The sequence below is a fragment of the Panthera onca genome, chromosome B1 (genome assembly GCF_046562875.1).
Source record: "Panthera onca isolate mPanOnc1 chromosome B1, mPanOnc1 haplotype 2, whole genome shotgun sequence".
Lineage (NCBI taxonomy): Eukaryota > Metazoa > Chordata > Mammalia > Carnivora > Felidae > Panthera > Panthera onca.
In genome coordinates, this window is record NC_138342.1 from 135,346,089 (window position 1) to 135,374,088 (window position 28,000).

Below are 28,000 nucleotides of genomic sequence, written 5' to 3' on the forward strand. Positions count from 1 at the left end.
GACATTTATAGTGTGGTCTTGCACAGTGCAACAGCTCACAAAAAGAAGTCATGGATTCTCTCTGATTGGAGGTTGTTTTAAAAACAGGTTAGTAATTGGCTTGGGGAGATTGCATGTCCTGGCACAAAGGTAGGGTTGATGACCTCTGGGTGTCATTTAAGCTCCTTTTTTTTTTTTTTTTTTTTTTTTTTTTTTTTTTTTTTTTTGCTTCTATGGCAAATAGAGTCAGAAGGCAGGAAGGTTACAGGGAACAATTTCCCCACTGGAAAAGAAGTTTGGGATCCTAGGGTGGGGAGGGGGTGAGAGATTAGCGTATGATATATAAATCCTAAAACTACTACATTTTACAATGCAATAAAAAATAAAAGATCAGGGAATTAAAATATAGAGAAAAGGAAAGAACAATCTTCTAAGTGATAAAATGCCAAAAAATTCTAATACAACTGTTACTTTAGCACTCGAACTCAGACCTCTCTGTTTTTTTAAAAGTTCTGCCACATAGAGAAAGGAGAGGAACAATTCCACTATTGACAATGGCCTAGAAGTACCTGTGGATTTTGGCTAACCTTCATGAGAATTCAAGCATTTTTCCAAAAGCATTTTTCTTTGTGTTCCAAAACTCTTAAAGCTCACTTCTATGAGCACAAGATTATTTTCTCGGTGCTAAATGTTAAGTTCTTGAAAGGAAGCCATAACAGCGTTGCTTTATTATAACCATATTATTATTTTCACACATCGAGAAGAACAACTGACCTCTCAAAATTAAAAGTGCACCTCAAATTAAAAGCAGACGCCAGGTTGTAACAAACAGAAGCCTCTGCTGGCTGTTTCTAAAGCAATTTAATTTTTAGTGAAGAACGTTTCAGAGTTAGATGAGAAGTGCATGAGTTAGTAAATTTGCTTGGCTGCCACTCTCCCCAAAAAAGGTCTTTTTACTAGAAGAAGACCAGTGCATTGCTTCCCCTTACAGCCACAAGAGAGATTAGTAGAGGCTAAAGTGTAGGATATTTAAAGAATGGGCTCCAGAGAGTAAAAGCCTGGCTTCTAGCCCTTCTTCTCTTCCTAGCTGTGGTCCCTTGTGACAGGTAGCCTTACCTCTCTAGCCTCATTTTCCGTCTTTAAGAGAAGACTAATGACAGCACGTACCCCATTGGTTTCTTGTAATGGTTAAAGGAGATAGCAGTGATGGAATGACAATTTGAAATGCTAGTTAGTGTTCTTTATTCCTCTAGCACTTGTTTGAACTTCTCAGAGGCCCTTCTCCTAGCCCAGGCAGCTTAACAAGAATCACCATTGCACCAAGGAGGCAGGGGGTCGGGGGAGGTATCATGGTAGATTTAGGAACACACTCATTGAATTATTGGTATAGTCAACATGTGGATATAACCAACACAGTGGACACGAATATCCGTCAGATGTAATCAGAAAACAGTTTTCATCATTCTCCCCATTGCCTATTCAAACTTGCTCTGTGGCTTACTAGTGCTTTCCCACTCCCTTGGGTAAAAAACCCAGATATGACTTTTCTAGTCATACTTGGATTTTTTAAAATGTCTCCACTCATTTTAGTCACACACACACACACACACACACACACACACACACACACATAATCTGCACCTAACCTGATCAAAATGTTTGATCCAAACAGGGTCAAAAGTTTCAAATTTTGTTTAACTTTTCCTTTTCCAGAAATCACCTGTCCCTCAAAAAGCATAGCCAAAACCTACTGAAAAGGGGGAGGGAAAATTCATCCTGGATTGCTTTTTTTTTTCCTGTTAAGACCTTCAATTCCTCACCCACATGCCCACTCACCCCACTCCGAGTCTCTCTGGCTATTCCCGAGTTGAAGGGTAGTGGGAACAGAAAAGTAGTCACAGTAGAAATGTGTTGCTACTCCATTACATTGTCGTGAATTGATTTATAATCAATTCTGGACTTTAGTGCAGGTATATAAAGCTGATCATCTGGTGGGCATTTGCAGTTGCTTCAAAAACACCCCTATTACTGTCTCTCCCGCTGGCTGTTGATGTCTCCTCAGTCCCTTGGGATCTGGTAGCCCTCTGTTCTGTTGAGGTCATCTCTTTTCAGGCTGTTTCTCAGCATTCAAAATGGCCAACACGGTGGCTTTCTCATTTGGGCCTGTATATATCGCCCACAAGTGGCCCGATACACACAACCACAATCTTTGGCCTCAGCAACCCCTGGCTTCCCAAGGCAGCAACCTATTTCCCTTGGCGTGGTGGAGCCTCATTCTAGAAGGGGGAAGCAGTGGCAATCTATTGCTCATGGTCACTGTTGACACTGAACAGAAAGGTATATTCTACCATCGGGTGTTATGTGGCTCAAGAGAGAAGTTTAATTTTGTTTTGGAAAAATAAACCTCAATTCCTTGAATGAATACTGGCATGAAAATTTGTTGCCACGATATAACAGTCACATATGCCTATAACATGTGCGTGTACATATAACACTCAAAATACTTATTACTGGTATTAATATTATGTGATCAGAGAGACTGATCAAATCCTCATATGTAAAGTACTTTCTCTCTATTAAAAAAAAAAATCCATGAGGAAAACAAAGTGCAAAGACAATTTTTTTATTTTTTTATTTTATTTCATTATTTCTTAATGTTTATTTTTGAGAGAGAGAGACAGAGTGCAAGCAGGGGAGGGGCAGAGAGAGAGGGAGACACAGAATCGGAAGCAGGCTCCAGGCTCTGACCTGTCAGCGTAGAGCCTGACGCAGGGCTCGAACTCACAAACTGTGAGATCGTGACCTGAGCCGAAATCGGTCGCTTAACCAACTGAGCCACCCAGGCACCCCAAAAGACAATTATAAGGCAAATTAAAATTACCTGGGAAACTCTGGGGTGCCTGGGTAGCTCAGTTGGTTCAGTGTGCAACTTCGGCTCAGGTTATGATCTCACAGTTCATGAGTTCAAGCCCCGCAGTTGTCAGCGCAGAGCCTGCTTCAGATCCTCTGTCTCCCTCTCTCTCTCTGCCCCTCCCCACCCTCTCAAAAATAAGCATTAAAAAATTTTTTTTAATTCCCTGGGAAACTTTTTATACCTTTCTGGAGGTAAGAGAAGGTAGTGAGGAAAAGCAACATGAGCAGGAACTGGAGCCTGTGGTAGCATTTGATTTCTTGACCTGTATGGTATTTGTGAAAGGATGTTTATCTTGGGACAATCTATTGGCTATCCATTTATGATTTATGAAAGAGGTGGTAGGTAGACAAATAGTCTTTTTATATTTTTTATATCTTGCATATGCTCTGCCTCTGTCTAGAAAAGGAGAAGTAATAATTTTTACATATTTTTATTTACAATGAAGAGTCTATGATACTTTCAGCATTTAAAATTAAATTTAAAAAAGTTAAAGAAAAATATCATTGAGAACTTTTAGAATATATAGACACCTAGGCCCCATCCACCTCCCCAGAGATTCTAATTTAATTGGTCTGAGGTAGAGCCCAGCAATCCATAGTTTGAAAAACTTCCAATGTGCGGTTTTGTAATTCACTCTTCTAAAAGTTAAATGGCTGGGTTCAGAAGCAAATTAACACCTTTATGCAGTTAAGTGATAAGTCTTAGGTTTCATCAGCAGTAGAATAATCTTTAAATCCTTCAAGGCTTCCAGTTGTAAGAACCAAACGCAATAAAGGCTGGTTCTCCTTGAAGCTGGGAAAATTCCAGGACCAGATTGGGCAGTGCGTAGGGCTCCAGATTTCTCACTCACATTTCTCATTTCCCCACTCCTGTCACGTGTACCTTTTGCTGCTACTGTGGGCTCAGGCTCATGTACCTCCTCAGAGCCATTCAGAAAGTGAAAAGGAATATATGAGGACTCCAGTCACTGAAAACCTAAGTATTAAAGTTTTTCCTTGTTGGCCCGTGCTTGTTACATAGATTACACACCTACTACAAATGGACATTTCGTTCCTGGATCTGTGCTGACCAGATCCTTCCACTGGGTTCCTAACCCTTGCTCACAACTTTCCTGACTCTCTAGGACCTAGCCTTCTAGAACTATAATCCTGGCTTTAGCCTAGGTTCTTGGGTACCCACTCTGTCTTGCTTGTCATACAGAATTTGCTAATACTTTTGCTATCCATTCTCCCATCCAAGTACTAACCAGGCCCAACCCTCCTTAGCTTCCGAGATCAGACGAGATCGGGCGCGTTCAGGGTGGTATGGCCGTAGACTTTTGCTATCCATTCTAACACCAGGCCTGGGCATCCCTGAGCTGGCCTGTCCTGACCCTGAAAAACCCTTAGGCTTATAGTCTTTGAAATGTTGTCATAAAGGTGTTTGATTGCTACCAAGAAGTTTGTAGTTCCTTAAATTGTGCTCTATATTATATCTGCCTTTAAAACTATATGCAAAAGAAGTTACAGTTATTGTGTTATATTTGATTTAAAAACATGTGCACTTTCATCTGATGTTAGATTATTTAGTCACTCCTAAGGACATCTTTCCTGTCGACCCACATCCACTTGATGTAGGTAGAAGAAACACTCGAAAAGAAAACTGCCTGTCTTCTCAGAGCCTGCCTTACAAATCTGTGAAGTGACGCTGAGTGCCATAACTTGACCTCTCGCATGTGACCAGGAGGGCACCACATAGGCACATTTCCAAGCGATGAAGGGCCTGACATTTCATTGCATTGGGTATTCTCCCCTCTATCTACTGTTATACCTGGCAAAGAGGAACATGAGCCTCCTTGCCTTTTCCTGCTGTGGAAATCTACCATAATCATCCCTTTTGCCTCATTTCCCTGGGAGGATTTGTTCTATTTACATAAACTTGTGTCTGTGTCAGGATGCCCCTGCCACATGACCAGAAACCAAGCAATGTTTATATGGACAGAGCATAATACAAGGAACAAATAAAATGTATGACAGCCAACCTGACATAAATTTGAAAGAGCATATTTATATGGTTCTTATTTCCCTTCTGGATAATTAGATGATTTACACATGTTATAATAGCCAGCATTTTTTTTCTATAGTTCTAAACCCCAAGAATGCAGAGTCATCATGGAGTCAGAGAAGAATTAGGTAAATCAGAAACTCCCTGAGGTCCCTCTAAAAGCCCCTGGACAGTCTAGACAATTAAGCTCCTCTTTTTCAGCCATGGGTGCTGAAGGCCTCTATTCCCTACCTCCCACCTCCACTCCCAGGCCACAGACAGAAATGAGGACAGACACGCCAGCCCTAGGTAATTTGTGGCTTGGGATAGGAAAACCAAAACCATTTGAGCCTATGTCGAGGAGTGAAGATTGGATAAAACCATCTGAATCCTTGGGCTTCTTGCAGAAAATTATGCAGAGCTACAAATTATCTATTTTCTCCTCACCTAAGGCAGAGTTTGTATAAAAGAAAGAAGCTGCAAAGTACATTCAGTGGAAGAAAGTCCCCCTGGCTAGACTAGATTAAATTTGGCATTCTAGAAATGCAACGGGATTATAAACAAACACCTTAAAAATACAGGAGAAGAAGCTAGACAGAAATTTGGGGTCCTTTTTTCATTTGCATCTAGCCGTTCTGAGACTCAGCTGTGTCCCCCCACTGCGATTCAGACATGTGTTGCATATCTGAGAAGTCGTTGGGGTGTGAAAACTGCACACACACGTTTCATGAACTGATAGAGAAGCCGGGTTAGAAAAGACAGAAAGTGTTAATATCACATTCTCTGCCCAGCCACCCATTCCCACCTTCCCAGTCCTGTAGATTCAAGCCCCAGGAAATAACCACAGACAAACACAGATGGATATATTTTCACCTCTTGTTCTGTGATATGTCGAGGCATCATCAGCCCGCTGTGGTTTCCAGGCAAGGAAATGTGAAGCAGATCAGGGATGACCCCATTTTCCTGACCGCTTCAAGGTGTTGGCAATTTTGGGGAGCCCTGGCAGGCGGCACCCCTGGCACGGACCCTCATGCTTCACGTGGAAGGCAGCAGCAGCAACAGCAGGCTCAGCAGTGAGTCAATCACCCTAACTAGCTGCACAGACAGAAAACATCCATGAGAAGCTGGAATGTGGTAACTGCAAATGACTGGGTGATAAGCATTTGAGTGACAAACCCTGGCATTCTGTGACACAGTTGCATGCTTGTTTGAGAGGTGCTGGAGGTCTTGTTTTATGCAGGAGAGGGTAAGAGTCCGTGCAGTCCTCCCACTAAAGAGTGCTTGGTACCCGTAGGCTGCTGAGACTCAGGGAAATGCACAACAACTTACCATTTATTAAAGACCCACTAAAGGCCAGTGATATCCCAATAAGTGTTGACTGAATTAGTGAGTGAATGAAATAATGAATAAATGAATGAAAATGTTAAGATGATAAAACACAATCTCCAGACTATCGTCTCTCAGAGTGTGGCCCTGGACCATCAGCATCAACTACACCTGGGAATTTATTAGACATGTGAATCCTTGAGCCACCCAAAACCTACTGGACTAGAAACTCTGGAGGAGAGGGTCTGCAATCTGTATTGTAACAAGCCCTCCAGATAATCTGACATATGCTAAAGTTTGAGAACCATGGCTCTAGTTGAGGAACCCCAAAAAGAACAGGGCAGGCCAGCAAGAAGATAGGAAAATGCCAAAAAAGGAAGAATAGAAAAGAGCAAAAAGTTGTCGTAAGTGTCAAAACAGCATTTGTAATTTATGTAAAGTTATGCTTTATTTTTTTCCTCTTTATGAGAGTTAATTTCCTCTTTGGCACTTCATTCCTTGGTTTGGAAAAGACAGACTGTGCTAATATCATATGTTCTGCCCAGTCAGGCACCCTCACCTACCCAGCCGGACTGATTCTAGCCCTTTCTCAAAGCAAGGTCATAGCATGTAGATACTGGGAAAAGAAGAAATTTGAGAGTGACAAAAATTCACAAACCATAGAATGAAAACCAGGAACACTCCTGGGTGTGGAGGGACTGTCTAAGGAAAATTACAGGAAGAAATCAAATCCTCTGCAGGCCATCGCCAGATCTGTACCCATAAAGACACTTTTTATAGGAAAATCACACTGTTTTCCAAAGGCGGTCCTAGGGTTCCCATGGCCACATAATGTGTAGCATAGACAAAAATTATAAGCCAAAAAGCTTTGGTGAGAAGCCTGGAATGGGTTTCTGAAACATAAAAAAATGAGCAGATACAAAGTAGTGTGACACACAGAAGAAAACTAAATATTTGTATAAGAATGAACATGTCATTTCCCTAAATATAACACACCCCAATTCTTTTTCCACAGGAAATTACCAATGCTTTGGTTTAAGAAGGCACATTATTTTGCAGTTTTTTGGGCAATAAAGCAAACTTGATTGAAGTAATCATCAGCTCAAAGGCAGCACTCCTTTTTTTTTTTTTATCTCTGTACTAATTCCTCATAATATAGAAACAGCCAGAAATACAGTTTATGACAATAGATCTACATTTAATTCCACTGAGTTGAGGAATTTGTAAACAAAATATTCTTAGCTAGGTGCTTTTGGTAAGGGCTATTAACTGAATGTTTGTGCCCCCTCAAAATTCATATGTTGAGACTCTAATTACCAGTATGATATAAATGGAGATGGGAACTCCAGGAAGTAACTAGGTCACGAAGGTAGAGCCCTCATGATGGAATTTTTGCCCTCCTAAGAAGAGACAAAGGAGAGCTTGCTTCCTTTCTCTGGTCTCTGCCATGTGACGACCCAGAAAGAAGGTAGCCATCTGTAAACCATGTACTTGCTCTTTTTTTTCTTGGAAGGATGATGCTAATGACTAAGCACTCTCTAAAGAGACCAGGGAAAGAAAACATTGATGGGATAAAGCACTGATGAATACATAATTGCAGGTTCAAGAAATAGTGGTCAGTCTTACCAAGTTACCAATGCAGCATGGTATCCAGGATTTGCTCACTATCTCCCTCTGTACTTAACAAAAGACTTCAAAATTAAGCAGGAGTATATTCTGCTAAAATTAGTCATGCTACTTTGGGTTCCAAAAAGATACTCGGTGGTCTAGCAAGTCGGGCAGCATGTAGGACCCGACCTTCCAGACTGGATTGCTTTTAAAAATTTTCAGTTCTGTCAGTTCTCCACCTTCTCGCCCATGTACCACCCTTAGAATCTGCCCACATCTAATAGACACATCTTCTACGTTCAGATTTCAAGTCTTCCCATTGTTTTCTAGATCATGCCTATACCCAGCATCAAATATGGCAATTCTAATCTGGCCAAATTTGTCATCTGCCAAGTAATGGTACTAGACTGGCTTGATTAGTTTCATAGATTATTCATTTTCATTTAATGAATAATTTACCTACCAATCCATCATAAATTTCAAACTGAACCAAAGCTTATTTTCACCTATTCTCTTATTGGATCCTGGAAAAGGCATTTTTCTTTTCCTTAAGTAAGAAAAAAAATCCTTTAAAATTGGTTGAATTTCTGCTAGCAAGTAGGTAACTTTCCCTCTCAAATACATAATTTTTTTAAATAAATGTTTAATAGATGGGTTTGGAATTTCTGTGGCTAAGGCTTTCAAATGTCTAAGAAGCTTGGTGAATCTAAGTATATCACTAAACATTTGTATTACTTTTCTAAATTTTCCATGGAAAGCATAATTTGAGATTAAAATATATAACTTCTGCCTCAGCAGTATGTAAGGCTAGATACTCAAAGGCCTTCTTACTTTAAGCCTAGACCCATAATAAATAAGGAAAAACATATATAATCCACTGTTTACAAGTTTTCTAAAAAGGAAGGATTCTCAAATTTAAAACTTCCACAAATTATTATCAGTTTATATGAGGTGAATACAAAAAATCACTAAGCATGCAAAGAAGGAAAAAAAACAAATTTTAGAATTGTCAGAATCCACATATAAATTTATTATATATATATATATATATATATATATAAATATATATAAAATGTTTAAAGGAAGACAAAGTGAGCATGCAATAAAAAGGGATTAAAAATAATGAGGACATATTTTTAAAAAGTTTTTTTTAATATTATTCATGGGTGGGGTGCCTGGGTGACTCAATCAGTTAAGGATCTGACTCTTGATTTTGGCTCAGATCATGCTTTCAGTCGTGAGACTGAGACCAAAGTCAGGCTCCATGATGGGCATAGAGCCTGCTTAAGATTCTTCCTCTCTCTCTCTCTCCCTCTCTCTCTGTCTGTCTTTCTCTCTGTCTCTCCCCTACTCACATGCATGCTCTCTCTCTCAAAAATAAAAATAAAGGGGCGCCTGGGTGGCGCAGTCGGTTAAGCGTCCGACTTCAGCCAGGTCACGATCTCGCGGTCCGTGAGTTCGAGCCCCGCGTCAGGCTCTGGGCTGACAGCTCGGAGCCTGGAGCCTCTTACCGATTCTGTGTCTCCTTCTCTCTCTGCCCCTCCCCCGTTCATGCTCTGTCTCTCTCTGTCCCAAAAAATAAATAAAAAAACGTTGAAAAATAAAAATAAAAATAAAATACCACTCAGGTGATAAAACAAATTGTTGAAATTAAAATTTAATGGATAAAATTTTTGGCCCTGGACCCAATAATGTAGCTTATGTTGAACTAAATCTTATACCAAAAATAACTTTAAAAGTTGGGAAAACATAAAAAATTCTTTGAAAGCATTGGAGAACTAGCTCAAGTAACATTGAGCAGCAAGAATCCTTGAGAAAAGAAAGCACACAAGGTGCACTCCTCAGAATTGTTCTGAGGGCACTTTCCCAGTGTTGGCAAGAGTGAAAAGAGCTCAAGAAGAAAGCAGCATGCTGCTAGGTCTGAGGAGTCAGAGAGTGAGTTTGGGGATGCCCAAGGAGATGGGATTTGAGGAGCAAAATATTGGAGAGAAAGGAACTTCGGAGGGAGTGCCCAAAAATCTGCATTCAAATTTCCCTCAAATGGCTGGTCAGCTTCTGAACTGTGAAAGTGCAAAGCAATCCTGAATAAATTAGCAAACAGCAGACAGAAAGCTCAAGAACTGAGGTAGATTTCAGCAACCAGACAGCACCAGGGTGTTAAAAGATTGTTATTCAAGATGGAAGAGACTTGAAGCACTGAGACCTAGGCATTCCCTAGGGCTAATGACCACCCCTATGAATAAAAGCAAAATGGAAATAAGCATAACAAAGCTGAAAAACAAGTCTTTTTTTATTTTTTTTTTTTTATTTTTTATTTTTTTTTATTTTTTAATATATGAAATTTACTGTCAAATTGGTTTCCATACAACACCCAGTGCTCATCCCAAAAGGTGCCCTCCTCAATACCCATCACCCACCCTGCCCTCCCTCCCACCCCCCATCAACCCTCAGTTTGTTCTCAGTTTTTAACAGTCTCTAATGCTTTGGCTCTCTCCCACTCTAACCTCTTTTTTTTTTTTTTTTTTTTTTTCCTTCCCCTCCCCCATGGGTTTCTGTTATGTTTCTCAGGATCCACATAAGAGTGAAACCATATGGTATCTGTCTTTCTCTGTATGGCTTATTTCACTTAGCATCACACTCTCCAGTTCCATCCATGTTGCTACAAAAACAAGTCTTGACTGGATCAAGGTCATTCACTGTAACTCTTTGACTAAAAATCTTAATGCTTTTTGGAAGAATATTCTATAAAGCCTCTACAGTTTATAATTCATAATCTGAAAAGCAACTGAAAATTATACGCATGCTAAAAATAAAAGAAAATGACCAATATGAAGAGAAAAGACAAGAAATAAAGAGATATAGGTGCCATCCACAGGGCCACCACAGAGTCACCACTGCTGGCCCTGATCACCTGGAGAAGCCCAGTCCAATGCTATTTGGCCACTTTTTGCACCTGGGAGCACATCTCACTTCACACTGGACTTCCTCTAGCCCAGGCTACTGCTTGACCATTCTTCTTCCCATACACCTGTGCAAGTCAATGGCTTCCTGCACCAAATGTCTCCAACAGTAGGCTGCCAGTGGTCATCTCCCCCAAAGGCAACTGAAAATTTCTTGTCAGAAGAAATTTAGCTGGAATCCCCATAGTTCCATAAAATAAGACTTGACAACTTTGTCCTTCCCTCTGACTTGCGTAAACTTTGTTTGGATCATACGTTAGAAGGCCAGGAAAAATGGCTGCCCATCACATTTTTAGTTGCTGAGAAGTACTCCAGCTTTAACCAGGAGGTGACCTGTACTTACAAAATTCAGACTTTTTAGGAAGTCATTTGTTCACTGTAAAAAGAGATTAAAGAAATCATGACAGAAGGCAATAAATTTCATCAAGAATAGTAATCTTTATAGTATCCACATGACTGTTCAAAGTATAAACACATTTATTCTAAGAACTAGGTAGTAGATAAGAGCCTTTTGTAAAGTGTTGCTTATTTGTAAGATGGCATATATGAAATAGTCCTAATGAACAGTGAGGGTTAGCTAGATTTACTTAAAACAGGGAACTTTGTGCCTGTGAAAGTTATACACTTGGGCCCGTGAAATAAATACACTTCTTTCAAGTGTATTATGGTGCTCGCTTGCATTTTTTTTTATTCTTTAAACATTAAAGTACGCCATACTATAAAGTACTATAATCTTGTTACTGAAACAAGAAAAAAAAATTCATAACGATTCCCACTTCTGTATAAAATAAGATGTTCTACTACCACTGTTCTTCTAACTGCCCAATGTATTAACGATCCCCTGATGTGCTTTGGGGCAAGCCCATGAATTGGCAGACTTTCTGCTGAAATTAATTTAAGAGAGTCTGATTACATGGTAAACAAATAGGCTGAGGAAAACCTCAGGTGATAATGTCATTATTATTTTTTTTTTGCTATGGTTTTAGCTTGATAATTAAGGTATATTTTTGTTTAGAACCAAATGACGTTAGTTTTTATGTTTCTGAAACTGGAAATCTTTTTCAGTCAATATTTTAAAGAAATAGAAAACCATAATTATTTTCACTCTGGAGAGCTAGTTAATGAATGCAAAGAGGTTAGAGAAATTTAGAGCTACTCATCATTTAATGGTATTTAATGTTTATTTTCAGTGTGTTTAATATGGGTAATTTCTGCAGGTCCTCTAAAAGAGGAACAATGCTTATTGATTAAACGTGGGAAATGATAGTCATTACACCAAATTCTACTTAAGACCTGTGACTGTATTACACATTATATGGTGGAGTTCATTTCTCATGCAATGTCTTATTTTTCTGAACTATAAAATAGAGACAATGGTTTTAAAAAGAGTGACAGGGGGATGCCTGGGTGGCTCAGTTGGTTAAGCATCCTACTCTTTGATTTTGGTCACGTGACAATTTCACGGTTTGTGAGTTACAGCCCAAGCCCACATTGAGCTCTGCGCTGATAGTGGGATCCTCTCTCTCCCTCTGTCTCTGCCCCTCCCTTGCTTGTGCATGTATGTGTGCATGTGCTCTCTCTCGCTCTCTCTCTTTCTCAAAAATAAACTTTTAGGGGTGCCTGGGTGGCTCAGTCGGTTAAGCGTCCGACTTCGGCTCAGGTCATGATCTCACCGTTTGTGGGTTCAAGCCCCGCGTCGGGCTCTGTGCTCACAGCTCAGAGCCTGGAGCCTGTTTCAGATTCTGTGTGTCTCTGTCTCTGCCCCTCTGTTCACACTCTGTCTCTGTCTCAAAAATAAATAAACATTAAAAAATTCTTTTTTAAATAAATAAATAAATAAACTTTTAAAAAAAAGAGAGAAAGAGATAAAGAATCCACTGGTGATTCAGACTTTAAAATACTAAGATTAGAAAGTTAAAAAAGCAAAAGATGAACAAAAAAGATGAAGAATGAGAAAATTTCAACAGAAAATTGGAACCATTAAAAAGAATCAAATGAACATTCTTAATCTGAAAAAAAAATATCTACAATGAAAAGTATTTATTTGGGTTTAAAAGGCAGATTGGACAAGGTAAAAATGCAAGGTGTGTAAAATCAGAAACAGGTCCCTAAGAAATATAAAAACTGTCAGAGAAGAAGTTGGAAAAAAATAAGAACTGAGTGTTTAAGAGATACATTGGACACAATTAAAAGATCTAATACATAACTGGATGCCCAGAAGAAAAGAGAAAGACAATGTGGCAGAAACAATATTGAAAGAGATAATGACAGAGAATTTTCAAACTGGCAAAAGACATCAGTTCAAAGTTCCAAAAAACTCACTGAACTCAAGGAAAGATATGTCAAAGAAAACCAATAACCACCTCTTGGTCAGCTTACTAAAAAACAAAATAGAGGGTTGCCTGGGTGGCTCAGTCATTTGAGCGTCTAACTTCGGCTCAGGTCATGATGTCGCAGGCTGTGAGTTCGAGCCCCGCATCGGGCTCTGTGCTGACAGCTCAGAGCCTGGAGCCTGCTTCGGATTCTGTGTCTCCCTCTCTCTCTCTGCTTTGTCTCTCTCTCTCTCTCTCTCTCTCTCTCTCTCTCTGTCAAAAATAAATAAACATTAAAAAAATTTTAAAAACAAAATAGAGTTGAGAATTTGTAAACTGAAAGGTGGGTCAGAAAACGATATATAAACTGAAACACAGACAGTTACTAGGTTAGAAAATACATAAAGGAGTATAAGAGACTTCTTAGACATGGTTATGAGAAAGATTTAAGACAAGAATAATTTGAGGTATAGAAAGAAAGGAGAGAATCTGACAAAAGCAATATTTGAAGAAAAAAAAAATGGCCATGAGAGTTCAGATTCAAGAAATGCTACAAACTCCAGCAAGGATTGTTTCAAACAAACATTTTTATATAAAGGAAACAATACCAAGTTTGGATAACTGAAACATACTTGTATTTTACAGTGGAATCTTAGAACCAGAGGAGGCCTGAGAGATAAGCTGATATGACACACTGATCTTAGAGAGGAAGCAGATCGAGACCTGCACAAGCAAATGACCTAAGGAAAGGCACAGATAAGGCACAGCCAGAATCGGAATTCTTGAATTCAAATTAGACAATATTTTCACTATACAAGACCTTCTCTCTCATTTAACTTTATATGTTCAGCAGCACTATCCAAAGATATAGATCATTCTATCATTTTTAAATTATGTTTTCTTAATTAAACTCTTTTTAAATCTTTCTTGCTGACTTCCATATTACCAAACAGATTGATAGTGTAAAAAAGTAACTCTAGGTCAATCACTTACTCAGGTTGCTTAATGTTAGAAGTAGAGCAGAACAGAAATTCAGATTATTGAACTTTCTATTGCAGAGTACTTTTCATCTCCAGCTTGGTGGTGGTGGTGTTTGGTTTTTGGTTTTTTGTTTTGTTTTCTTTTTTTTTAACATTTATTTACAATTGAGAGACAGAAAGACACCGAGCATGAGCAGGGACAGGGCAGAGAGAGGGGGAGACACAGAATCCGAAGCAGGCTCCAGGCTCTGAGCTGTCAGCACAGAGCCCAACACGGGGCTCAAACTCACAAACTAAAAGATCATGATCTGAGCTGAAGTCAGATGCTTCACCGAAGGAGCCACCCAGGCGCCCCAAGTGGTGGTGGGTTTTTTTTTTTTTGTTGTTTGTTTGTTTGTTTGTTTTTTAATTTTTTTAACGTTTTATTTATTTTTGAGACAGAGACAGAGCATGGACAGGGGAGGGGCAAAGAGAGAGGGAGACACGGAATCCGAAACAGGCTCCAGGCTCCGAGCTGTCAGCACAGAGCCCGATGCGGGGCTCGAACCCACGGACTGCGAGATCATGACCTGAGCCGAAGTCGGCTGCCCAACCGACTGACCCACCCAGGCGCCCCGGTGGTGGTGTTTTTTAATAGCACTTACACACTGCATGTAAGACCATGAAACTCCTGTTCTTTTACCTTCACCTTAGCAATTATTATCTTGTGACTCAATTTCTGTTTCTTTAGTGCTTTTTTTCCCAGATATATTGGGGTATAATTGACAAATAAAATTGTATGTGCTTAAAGTGTACAATGTGATCATTAGATATATGTATACATTGTGAAATAATTTACACATGCAGGCATTTGCACATGTGTGCACATGCACACACACACACACACACACACACACACACGCACACACACACAGCTTCTGTCCATAGGAGCTGGTCTAACTCAGCTGGATTTCACCTTTTTTCTGCACTCTTCCAGTCTGGGGATGTGCCGTGCTAAACAGCCAGGAAGCCTAGTTCTTAGTGTTCAAGGAAGAGATGAGAGCAGGGAGTAGTTCATTGGGGTCAAATATAAGGTCCAGGTACTTGATGGGGCTTACCAGGGCTTAATAGAAGCCAGAAAAATATAGAAATAGTTCAATGGTGCCGTCAGCCCACCTCCACCCTGCCCACAGCCCAGAAACACTACCAGATTTTAGAGAGTGACCTTTAAGTTAGGACAATCTGCCAATGTGTAGCTGGGCCTGCTACTTTGACCCCAGACCCAAAGGGGCAGTGTAAGTGAAGTGCACTAGAGCTGAAGCCTCTTTAGGTTCATGCTACATCTATGTCATGAAGCTTGGGTTAAGAGAGACCCATTTTGCCAGTAGCCAGAAATCCTGGAGAGTTAGACAATCAGGCACTATGCTGACAGAAAAGTTGGATTCTGTACCTCACAATACAGGAAATAGGATTTTGCTGCACTCCTTTCTCCAAGATTAAGTTAGTTTTTACCTACTCTTTCTCCCTTTATTTATTCTTTCTCTGTACATCCAATAATTCCCTCTGCTTATTTCCATTATTTCACCCATCCCCTGGTATTGTCATTTGACATTAGTGGATACTCTTCTCGGTTTCAGGCAACAGAAAACCCAGAGACCCTAGTCAAGCTTCCACAAAAAGAATTTTATTGGCTAGTTTCCCTCAAATATCCAGAGGTAGAGTAGGCTTTAGCTCAGTTCAGCCATGTCTGGCTAAGTTTCTTTGTGGTCTTTTTGGCTGTATCCTTGGCTGACTTTCCTCCTGATCACAAGGTGGCTTCTTGAAGAAACAGCAGACTGCATGATCCCTCTTTCGCATCTAGGTAAAAAAGATTAGAAGCATCTCGCAACCATCAAACAAGATTTCTGAGCTTTGTCCAAAAGACATTCACTATAGATAAGAGTGTCATAGAGGTTTATACCCTGGTTACATGCTTATTGCTAAAACAATAGCTGCTGTAAATGATTTTGAATTGCCCCTGGAGCTGGGTGTGATATCCATCCAACACAAATCCTTAATCTCCTGGCTGCAACACAGTGGGAAACAGAATGGTGTTAGATAGACAAACGAAACATCCATTATACCTATGGTGGACTTTTATTCTATCGTCTCTATAAAGCCATGGCAACCTGGAAGGTAGAGACATCTCTGTGTCTTCAGGCCCTACCTCATAGCTGCCATAGAATCAGTATTCAATAGTCACCTGAATGAACAAATAAAATAACTGATTCTCCTCAGAAATCTATTTGTCATCAGCCATCCTGTAATTCTTAAAGCATATTGTATTTGTAATAATATTTGCACAACACCTTATTGTTCAATCCCACCCTTCGTGGTTATAATTTTTACCTATTGCTTCCTGGGTGTTTCACTTTGTTTCAACACATTACTGATTATTTTTAGAGCTGCTATTAACACAGACTTCAATTGCTGTCCTGTTTTCCCCTTGAGCAGTGAAGCAGTTGCCATGGAAACAGAATCCAATATCTCTCTCTAGAGCCTCACATCAATGCAATTTGATGTGGGGGACTAACATACTACCTCCTACCTGTATTTTATAAGTCTGAAGATATATTACCTCAAAAGACACAAGTCATTACTGGGTTAAGGCATACTCGATGAAGTATGGGTTTGACAGCTTGTCCAAAAGATGTATCAGAGCCCTCATCTGGAAATAATACCCTAATCAGAGTTGGAGAAAGGTTTTCATGCTTGAATCACCTAAAAATTCTAAGTCTCCAGGTAAATTTTATTTAAAGACGGGAGGAAGGATCATTTTAATTGGCACCACTCATTCAGCACAAAGTCACAGACACATAACCTTTCTCAAAGAGCCATGTATAGTGATTACATGGGCTCTCCCCCAACCCCCGGCTTCAACCTGATCCTACACAAAAAGTGAGGTTTGAAATCGAATCCAGGTTGACTGGTAGGAGAAGAGAGGAGTAATTTCCCAAGTATCTCAGCTGAGCCAGCTCCCATCAGCCAAGGGCAATCTCTCAAAAAGTTGTAGATCTAAGCCTTAGCTTCAGTGCTCTCAGCAGCTGGGGGAAGGATACATTAGCTGAGTGGCAGACTACATAGGGAACCAACAGCTTGACTGCATATGAGTAGAAATGGTTCATCACCAGGTCCTAAACTCTCAGATAAAACAAATTTTTGTAGCGTAAAACCAAGCTTTGACTTTGTTGGCACTCCATAATCTTTTATTTTGTGGCCGGATATGTTATGATGGAATTTTCTATCCTGCAGCGAGATATTTACACAGTCCATCTCTGTAGGTATATATCTGAGGGTAATCTGAGTTACCATCCCAAGGACATGGAATGGAAGAAACCAGGATGAGGTAGATGCAGGTGAGAACAAGGCAAGCAAGAGAAACATTAAAATATTAGGTTCAACTGTATCAACAGGAACCTAAAGCATAGAGACCTAAGCAAAGTGAGTAGTGAGTACACAAGGTACAGCTATTTAATCGTAAGGGATATTGAATCTTAGCAACAAAGAGATAACAGTGAGCACATGGATGAGAAACACAGCAAAAAAGGTACATGTGCAGACTGCAACAGCATTAAAGACTGAAATCAGCACCAGAAAAAGAGAGGAGCCAGGGGATGAGGCTAGGCTATAAGACAATAGTCAGGATCCCACCCTGATTTTGTTGTAGGATTCCAAAAGATTCTGTTACAGGATCTTTTTCTTAGTGCAATATTTTTCAGTTGGAGAAGCAAAAGACTTGTTTTTTGGATTTGCTTTGTTTTTGACTATCTGCTTGTTTGGTTTACAACCCTGGCCCTATCAAGATGACATTTTAAAGATGAAACTCGGTATAATCTACTTTTGTGCTATGCCTTCTCTTCTCTGAAAAAGAGGAAGTTTATCCATGAGCTAAATCAAGCCTAATTCTCCAAGTTCCCTGTTTTCCAGTTTTGCTCTTTGCTGTGTTAACCCTTGCCCTCATCCTAGTCTCATCCCAGCTGCTCCCAAGGAACATTCAGTTCTCATCATTTTTCTAGGAGAGAAGGAGGTCAATATTATTAGTGGAGTGTATTCTGCATACCACCAGGTTTGGAAATATTTTTTGTCAAGACATGCATAGGCTTTCTCACGCTGAATACCTACCTCCACAACAAAGCCAGCCCACACTTGGCCCAGTTCTACCCAGGACTCAGGAGCATTCAAGCTTGCCAGGTTCTCTGCAAGGTATTAGTTGGGGCTGCTTTTTTGGCTCCTTCATACTAGGCCCATTTCCAAGTGGCTGGGTATAGATCTTGTTCTTACTTGATTTGCTTTGGAAAAATTTCTGACCTTCTCCTATTCTGACTCTTTCTTGGCTGCCCTGTACCTACTTAAACCCAACCCTCCACACCTGCTCCCACTTCATTCACTATGTCCGTTCTTACTGTCATACTCATTCTTATTTTCACAATCCTACTATATTTTCCTCTCTTAGTCCATTATAGAATGGCTAGACGGGCCATTGAGCGAGAATTGAGTGAGGGAATGTCATAGAAAAAGAGTCAGAGGACAGCTTAGAGTGGGGCCAAGACCTTGTAGGCCATTGTGAAGACTTTGTCTTTTACCCCTAAGGAAATGGGGAGCCATTGGAAGGTTTTTCAGCTAAGGAGTTAACATTGTGTAAAAATGATGGAAAAGGATCACTCTGGTTGTTATTTTAGGAACAGACTAAAATAACAGGGAGTTGGGGGGTGGGTAGGAGGGGCCAAAAGAGTGAAAGCCAGAAAAACTATCTGCTGACCATCATCAAAACAATTTAGATTGAGATGATGGAGGCTTGACCCAAGATGGCCACAGTAGAGGTGATAAGATGAAGTCAGATCCAGATATATACGTATATATTCAAGGTAAAAGGATTTCTTGACAGAGTGGACATAGGGTATGAAAAAAAGGATAAAAGCAAGGTTAATTCTATGGGTTTCTATCCGAAATTATTTAAACGTCTATATACTACGTCAGGAAATCATGATTGTGCCAGGCATTATCCTATGCCTTTTGCCAATCATAACTCATTTGATCCTCATAACCCTATGAGACAGATGTTATTAGTATTCCCATTTTATAGATGAGGAACTTGATACACAGGTTGCTTAAATGACTTGTGTAAAGTCCTTGTGACTGTTGTTGCCATTAACTGAGATGGATCAATGTAGGAGTGGAACAGGTTTAGAACCCTACTTTTCTACTTTTTAAGGCCTAGAGACCATTAACTGTCCAGGCTCAGTCCACCTTTGCTTTCAGCTGCTATTAATCCATGGTATCTGTTTTTCACCTACGAGGATTATACCAGGTACTCTAGGTTGGCACCAGGATTCCCACATCTGGGTCTTCTACTGGAAATAGGGTTGGCTGGTAACATTTACCAGTCCTTCAGGGGGAGGGGGTAAGTAACATTTTCTGAGTATTTGCTGATTTCTGTGATGTAAATATTCTCACCATAGCCAATTTCAAACAATATGATTTTATTGAATGTGGAATTTGGAAGAGATGCACACAATTTGCCCTCAGCTATAACATACCACTAATTGGAGTCTTGACAATAATTTTAAAGCACAAATAACTATCTAGCAATCATAATTCGGGGCTCTCAAATGAGAGGGAGAATTTGTGATTGGAGATATAGCCAAACTAGTTGAGAAAAATAATTTATACTTGAACTAGGAGTTGAAGTTGAGATGATAAAGCAAGAATAGAATAAATCCAAGAATGGGGAATAATGAAGGGGATATATAACTATAGGAGAGGTCAATGGTTGAAATAGCTGATTCCCAATTGATGGCACAAAGGTCTAGAGCAGGGATGACTAGGATGTAAACCTAAAGAGACTTCAAAGACAGTTCAGCCAATCAGAAGTCTCAGGAATAGGTAGAGGAATCAGAACTTCAAAAGCAGGCAGTAGCAAGAGATACTCAAACAGTGTCAGCCAAATGAATGCTCTACAAACCATGTGTTTCTGAATCTCTGAAAGGCATTTAAAAAAATATTTCTGATGCAGCCTGGAGCCTGCTTCAGATTCTGTGTGTCCTTCTCTCTCTCTCTCTCTCTCTCTCTCTCTCTCTGAAAAATAAACATTAATTTTTTTAAATAAATAAAAAAATACTTCTGATGCAATGTGTCTGGGTTGGGTAAGGACCAAGCTCCATAAGTGATTTATGTGTAACAGTACGTTTGAGAACCTGGTAAATAATAAAGGCAGAAAGAGTCAGGTTATCAAGGCATCCCAAGAGCAAATAAAAGACATCTGATTTGATATTGGCGTTTAGGACAAGCTTTGCAGCAATGCTTGCAAGGAATAGGACAAAGATAATACAAAGCCAATTAATGGGACACACAAGTAAGAACGGATGCGAAGACCTGAACACCGAGGGACACATGAGGCATCCTTAGCTGAAGTACACAAAAGCTCCTGTACACATCACCAAGAAGTTTTTAGCTTCTTAGCAGTGAGTGCCAAGAGAAAATTTTATTCAGAGAAACGACACTACCATTTTACCTGCACAATAGAGTGGAGGAAGGAATGCAAAAAACAAGACTGAAAGTAAGAAGACTAATGAGGCAGCAAATCAAGCATATGATGATAAAGGCATGAAGAACAGTGGTGACGATACGGATGGAACAGTGAGGTTGGTTGTAGAAATATTTTAGTGAGAACTCACATAGGATATTTGGGTATGGAGAATGAGGAATAGGCAGAAACGGAAGAGGATTCCCACATATCCAAAAGGGTGATTCAGCAAACACTTCCATTCTGGAAGACAAGCACCTAAGGAAAAGAGAGATGAAAAAATGTATATGCATCAAGACTCTTGATTGCAAATGAAAGAAAATAACTCATTTGGCTTAGGGCAAAAAATGACTTTTCTTGCTGCATGGAATCTAAGAAAGGATTAAACCAACAATAGGGTAGTGAACTGCGAGAGCTATGGTGCTGTCTTCCTAGAATATATTTTGATATCCATTCTAATAAGACTTTTATGTTTTGATTACAGCTATGTCTGACCTACCCACGCACATAGAAATAGCATAGGAACTGGGTCTGGCCAATCATAGCACCCATGCTTTTGGCCAGAGTGATTAGCTCAGAGGTAGTCCTAAGACCTGAGCTAAGCCAATCAATCAAGGGACCTCAGGAGACTTTTCATTAAAACTAACAGAGATTTTCTCCCTAGAGCTTTTGTCTTTGGGGTCACAGTTTAGGATAGATGAAAGAATGGAACAGCTTACAACTGTCTTCCTCAGCAGCCTAGAAAAAGCCTAATTGCGGGGGTTCAACTGAGACCAAGTCAAAAGCTGAGGCAAGCAGAGATGCAAGATGGATAAAAAGAGATCTGGCAGTTCTGAAGTGTCAGTTCCAGAAATAAATAGAGGCCTGGTTAATGCAGTTATTTCACTGATCATATTAGCTACTGTAAGCTCCTTCCCAACCATATAAGAAAATAAATTCCTTTTTTCTCCCCTAAGCTAGTTAGCAATGGGACTCTGTAATACAAAGTATACTATTCTCCGTTAATACCTCCGAAAGGCCAGAGATACAACTGGGCCTCAGGGAAACTAGATCCAGGGACTGAAATATCACTAGTCCTCCCCCCTTTCATCAGTGCCTCTCTCTGGATATTGGTTTCATTCTCTGCCACTACAGACTACTTTCTTTTACAGAGTTGGAAATGTGGCCACAACAGCTCCCTAGTTTCACTTTTCATAGGTTCCATCCCTATTTTTGAACTTGGTTCTATCTCTATTTTTAAACTAGGTTTTTATCTCTATTTTTGAACTTGGACGCACAGAGAGTAAATGGCAGTTTTACTCTCTGCCTTTTACTCTCTGTGCGTCCAAGTTCAAAAATTCTAAGAAAGGATTCTAATTGACCCACCTAGTGTCATATAATAATAGATCAGTTCATTGTAACTAGGGTTTTTAAAGACTATGATTGGCTTAGTTTAGGCCAGGTTGACATCCCTAAACCAACCAAATGAGGCCAGCGGGGCAGACTCACGTAAGAAAATAGCAACGCTCAAGGAAGCTCAGGGAGGAGACAGAGGAGTAATTTTGAAAAGAATTGCAGTACTAGTTCTAGAAGAAGCAGAAACATAGCTGTCAGTGTCCCTTCCTGGAAAGATGATGTTTTAGACATTGTTGAATTTGAGGCCCAATGCAGGGCCAAAAGAAAGCCAAGGAAATGTGGCCAGTTAAAATTATCAGTCAAGTCTACAGAGGACAATTGATGGATATAATTGATTCTGATGAAACAGATCACCTCAGACTATATACTGCAAATGCAAACTGTAAACTATATATAATTTTACCCCAAGATGACTCAAAACTCCAGTTTTCAAAACAATCATGTGGTTATGTGCTATAGTAGAGTGACATTGTGAGGTAAGAGAAGAGAAAGTGTTGGGAATCACAAAGGCAGGACCTTAGGAACAAAATATCCTAATTTCTGTCTCCCTCGTATTGGGCACGAGACAAGGTCATGGACTGGAAGAATCTCAGGACTCCAAGATTTTTGGTCTGAACAACTGGAATAAGGTTGCCACTGGCTAAGAAAGGGAAGATTACAAGAAGGGCAGAGTGGGGGTAAGTTTGAGTTTTCTCTCAGGCCTTTAAGTGGAGTTGTCAGGTAAGCTATTCAAAATATGGGACTGGATTTCAGAAGAGCAATCTGGGCCCTCCAACATTAAGAGGTCAGGGATGAAATGAGAAACCACCCAAGCAGACCGATGAAGGAGACTTCGGAAGATAGGAGACAAACCAGGAGAATGTGGTGTTCTGGAAGCCATATCAATGAAAAATAGCAAAAAGAAAGGAAAAATCAACCATGACAGATCCTGCTGAAGGGTCACGTAAATAATGACAGAGACATAATTGTTGGATTTAGCAATGTGGCTGCCACCAATGATGCTGACAGTCTCCATTAAGTGATAGAAGCAAAAGACAAAAGTTACACTTTGACCATGAATGCCAGCAGAAAATACCAAAATTAAATTGGATGTAGTTCTGGAAACTAAAGTTACACTTTGACCATGAATGCCAGCAGAAAATACCAAAGTTAAATTGGATGTAGTTCTGGAAACTAGAAGATGCATAAGACATCTCAGGACTCTTGACACTTCATGTTCATGATGATCCATAAGCCACACCCTTCCCCTATAGCCAGTGACACCATTAGAGAGAGAAATCGGGGAACTGAGAGGCTATTTGATAAACTGGGCACTATATGTGTGGCTTTTATTTTGCTAAGAGAGACCAAGTATTAGATAAAGCTTCTGCTTAAATGAATAGATTGGACTCGGCTTTTAATTAATTTTTTATTCCTTCTCATGAGCAGTGGAGAGAAAAATCAAACCTACTAAAGATAAAACTAAAGGAACTACATTTATATTCATATTGGATTTTTTGCCTGTGCTAAGTGTTTCACCTTCATGGGTCCTTTTTAGTATGGTTTTTCCAGTTTTATTGAAGTATAATTAACAAATAAAAATGGTGTGTATTTAAGGTGTACAATGTGATGATTTGACGTACATATACATTGTGAAATGATTACCACAATCAAGCTAATTAGCATATTCATCACCTTACATCCAGTTACCTTTCTGTGAGTGTGTGTGGTGAAAAGGCTTAAGGTCTCTCTCAGCAAATTTGAAATATATAAAACAATATTTTAACTAGTCACCAACTATACATGACATTTCCAGAAGTTATTCATCTTATAACTGAAAGTTTGTACCCTTTGGCCAACATTTCCCCATTTTCCTTGCCACCCTCTCACCCTGGCCCTGACAACCGTCATTCTATACTGTGCTTCTCTGAGTTTGAGTTTTTTAGATTCCACATACAAGTGAGATCATGCAGGGTTTTTTTTTTCCCTTTCTGGGACTGGTTTATTTCACTTAGCATAACATCCTCTAGACTTATCCATGTTGTCTCAAATGGCAGGATTTCCTTCTTTTTTTACGGTTGAATTCTCTTCCATCACTATATATATATATATATATATATATATATATATATATATACACACACACATATATGTATATATATGTATATATATACATATATATACATATATGTGTGTGTGTATATATATATATACACACACACGCACACACACACACACATAATATTCCATTATATATCACATTTCTTTATCCATTCATCTGTTGACAGACACTTAGGTTGTTTCGTTGTTTCCCTGTGTTGGCTATGCTGCAGTGAACATAGGAATGCATATCTCTTTGAGATACTGATTTAATTTAATTTGGATATATACCCAGAAATGGGGTTTCTGGATCCATTATAAATTTTCATTAATACACTTTGCACATCAGATGCATAGCTAATGGTTTACAATTTTTTTCAAATATATCTAATATTTTCCTTGTGATTATTTAGCAACCGTAAAGCTATCTCTTACTAGTGGTTCTGGTCCATGAAATTGAATTACATCCAATTTTCATCCTAAAGGGAGAAATCAATATGATAAGCTTGAAAATGAGACATCTACCCGAAAAATACAAGGATAGTGGTAACATAGTAAAAATAGGAGGACTCATAAGTCAGAAACCAAAAAAGTCAAGATGTAGCTGATTATATCAGTGAAGGAAGCAAGCTTAGAGAATTTTTGAGTATGCGTGTCAAGACACATAGATGTATTAGTTCTTTACCTGTGTCAGATACTGACTTGCATGTGCATTTCAGGTCTATTTAGTCCGAAAAAGGCACAAATCTCATGATATTTTGAAAATTATATTGAGAACTAATAACTCCAAGTACTGAAATCACAGACATTTTGGCTTACAACTGCCACTGTCACTTACTACAGCTGAGTGATTCTGAGCAAGTTACTCTTTGAACTTGGGTGTCCTCATCCATAAAATGGAGATAAGACTAGCATGTGCCTCCTCAAGGTGTTCTAAGTCTGGAACAAGATAATGAAGACAAGGGTCTTATGTGCCGTGCCTGCCCAAAGTAAATGTTCAATAATTATTATTTGTGTTGTTTTTATACTCCATCCGGAAGGCTTTCTTTTAGAGCCCCATCAGCACCTTTCTTTCCTGACTTAGTTCTCTACCTTACTTAGAGCTCTTGCTAGATTTCATCAATGATATGCTCATCAGCACCCCCCTGATCTTTCTCCTTTGTCATTCCACCATAAGTATTATGCTGACTTTCACCTTGTGGAACACTGTTAAAGAAATATCACATGGTCAGACCAACCAGCAAGGTATGAGAGGCCATATATGTTCATTGGAGGGCATGTTAAAGATTATTTATGCAAAAGGATTTCCTTTTAGCTAAGATTTGAGTCAAGAGATTTTAAATTTCTGAAGAGTAAAATTAAGCAAAAACTTTGAATGTAGCACTATAATAACTTTTGGTCTTCTAAAGATGTTGCCTTCAAATTACCTAGAAAAACCATTCCTTTGTTTTTAGAAAATCAACAGGTGATCCCTTTAGCTATATAAATGTAAGGCAAGTTCTTTGTTCTTGACAAAATTGTGGCACTCTGTAGCTGAAGTCAAGTGTTGTAGTTTGATCCATCATGCAAGGTAGGATCAGATTTAGATCTGTAAGAATATGGACTTCATTTCTATTATTATTATTATTATTATTATCATTATTACTGGTTGACTTATTTCTCTGTTTTTTTGTTTTCTTTTTGCTTGTTATGTTTTTGAGGATTATTTGCAAGAGATGAGGCACAGAAGAGAGAAGCAGCTTTCCTGAAAGACTTAGCATGAACAGAATGCTCTAAGACCCAGAAGATATCATAGTGAGAAGAGGCATCCCCTGAGGTCCATATAGAACCATTCAATGCTCTGCTCCCTTGGTGAGCAACAGCTATGAGAACATGGCTAGGGTGCCACGTACTCATCAGTCACAGCAAGAGGAGGTCTTTCTCAGGCGACTTGGATGGTAGTGATTGTTAGCCTGGGGAAGCTAACACAGGAAAGGAAGAATACGAAGATGTCACACTGGGAGTGTGAGCACTTGGGAGGCTCCCTTTGGAGATTGCCAGACATAATTGCAAGACTCTTGGATGCTGAGGTCTTGTCAACATACTGTGGGAGGCATTGTAATTTGGTCATTAAAAATAAACGAGGCTTAATCTTACATACAAAGACTGATGAGGATTTCTCCCAACATCCTTACACTACATTTTTTTTATTAGATACAATCTCTTCAAGTGTCTTGAACAAGATTACCCGGGAAGAGACAGCGACTTAGGCCCCAATATTTTAAACTATAGGAAGTTGTAATAATAGCAACGAAGAACGCAAAACAAAGCAAAAATCTTCTCTACCATTCGTCAGTCCAGAATCAGAACTGTAGATAAAGCCAAGTGAAAATTTATCAGAAAACAACACTTCTCCCAAATATATGCTGCAGCCATAAAGTGTCATAAGAGCGCAAATATTGGAGCATCTACTGATTTCTTACTGAGAAATCTTTTTCTCTAAAATCATAGACTATCAGAAACACTTTTGTTTGAAATGATTCAGTAGTAATAAAACATCCCACTCTTGTCTGGAAGAGTTCAGCTGTGACACAGCGAAGCAGCCTTGATTTACAGGCCACGTGCAGAGCTTCAGATAGCAGGTCTCTGCAAATAACACTTGACATCTATTTTAACTTTCTTTCCAAGAAACGTCCACTTTAGAGGCACCTGGATGGCTCAGTTGGTTAAGTGTCCAACTCTTGATCTCAGCTCAGGTCTTGATCTCAGGGTTGTGAGTTCAAGCCCCAACTTGGGCTCCTCACTGGGCATGAAGCCTACTTAAAAAGGAAAAGAAAAAAAAAAGGTACATTTCACAGTCCAGAACTGATATTGGTCCCTTTACATACTGCCCATCAAAACACTGTTGCATTTACACTGCACCCAAACTCCAATCTTTGGTAAAATCCTTAACTCTTTTCCTTCCTTTGCTGAAACATCCCACAATTCCTTTGTTGCGCTGTCTCCCACATCTCAGTGAGTCTGTACATCTGGCTTATTTAGTGTAAGGTTTGTCCCACGTGGTCTCAGGCTGATTGGGCTAGGAAAAGAACATGTCCCACATTTTAGAGTCTCCTTTAAGCACATTGATCTGTCTGTATTTTATCCTATTTCGTAAGCAGAAGTAAAGAAAATAACCTAATTGCAAAACAAAGTATGTTTATAGATAAAAGTTTCCATATTATAAACATAGAAAGGTCTTGAGACCAAAGAGGAAAAAATCAGACTTTAAAATGAAAAACAAAAAAAAAGAGTTGGTTTCCTTTCACTTTACTAAAATGTGGTCTGTGCCTCTTAGAGTACAACAATGGTCAAAAAGAGGGGTTTTTCTTCTTACTAATATAATGAAACAAGTAATATGACAACGACCACCATATCACTTGAGTGACACTGAAAACTTTGAAATATGAACCTCAAAAACCTCTTCCCAGTCCTCATTCTTGGCCTATGACCTTGTTTTCTATCTCATTGAGAAGCAGAAAAAAACAAAAAGCCAGAAAAGAATGTGGTCAAATTCCCACTTCTCACCCTTTTGCAATTGCACCGATACACTGCTCCTATCAATGACTTCTCTGCACCTAACAAGGGCTATTCCCTCTGCTTCTGTGCTAGATCCCATGTGCTTGTGCCCATGCAAGGGCATTATTTCAGTAATTGTCTTCCCGTTTTCCCTGGCAATCAGCATCTAAGTCAGCCCCCAGTGATCCTCAGCTCCTGGTATCCATGCCATTTACGTAGTCTCCTCTCTCACTGGATCAGGGACGAACTGCGTGACCCATAGAATACTGCAGAAGCAATGGTGTGTGATCTCAGAAGCTAGCTCATAAAGGACAATGACACTTCCACCTTTTCTAATTTCTCATACT

The 28,000-nt window shown here is 39.4% G+C and overlaps 2 long non-coding RNA genes across 2 annotated transcripts; one reads left to right on the forward strand and one right to left on the reverse strand.

Moving 5' to 3' along the window:
• Positions 1–3: 3 nt before the first annotated feature.
• Positions 4–26,781, forward strand: LOC132691980 (uncharacterized). Its single transcript, XR_009616117.2, has 3 exons — positions 4–87; positions 19,417–19,520; positions 25,817–26,781. It is a non-coding gene; the product is annotated as an uncharacterized LOC132691980 (long non-coding RNA).
• Positions 15,750–27,922, reverse strand: LOC132691981 (uncharacterized). The gene is made up of 3 exons (XR_009616118.2): positions 27,663–27,922; positions 26,805–26,914; positions 15,750–15,937 (listed from the first exon to the last, which is right to left on the reverse strand). It is a non-coding gene; the product is annotated as an uncharacterized LOC132691981 (long non-coding RNA).
• Positions 27,923–28,000: the final 78 nt, after the last annotated feature.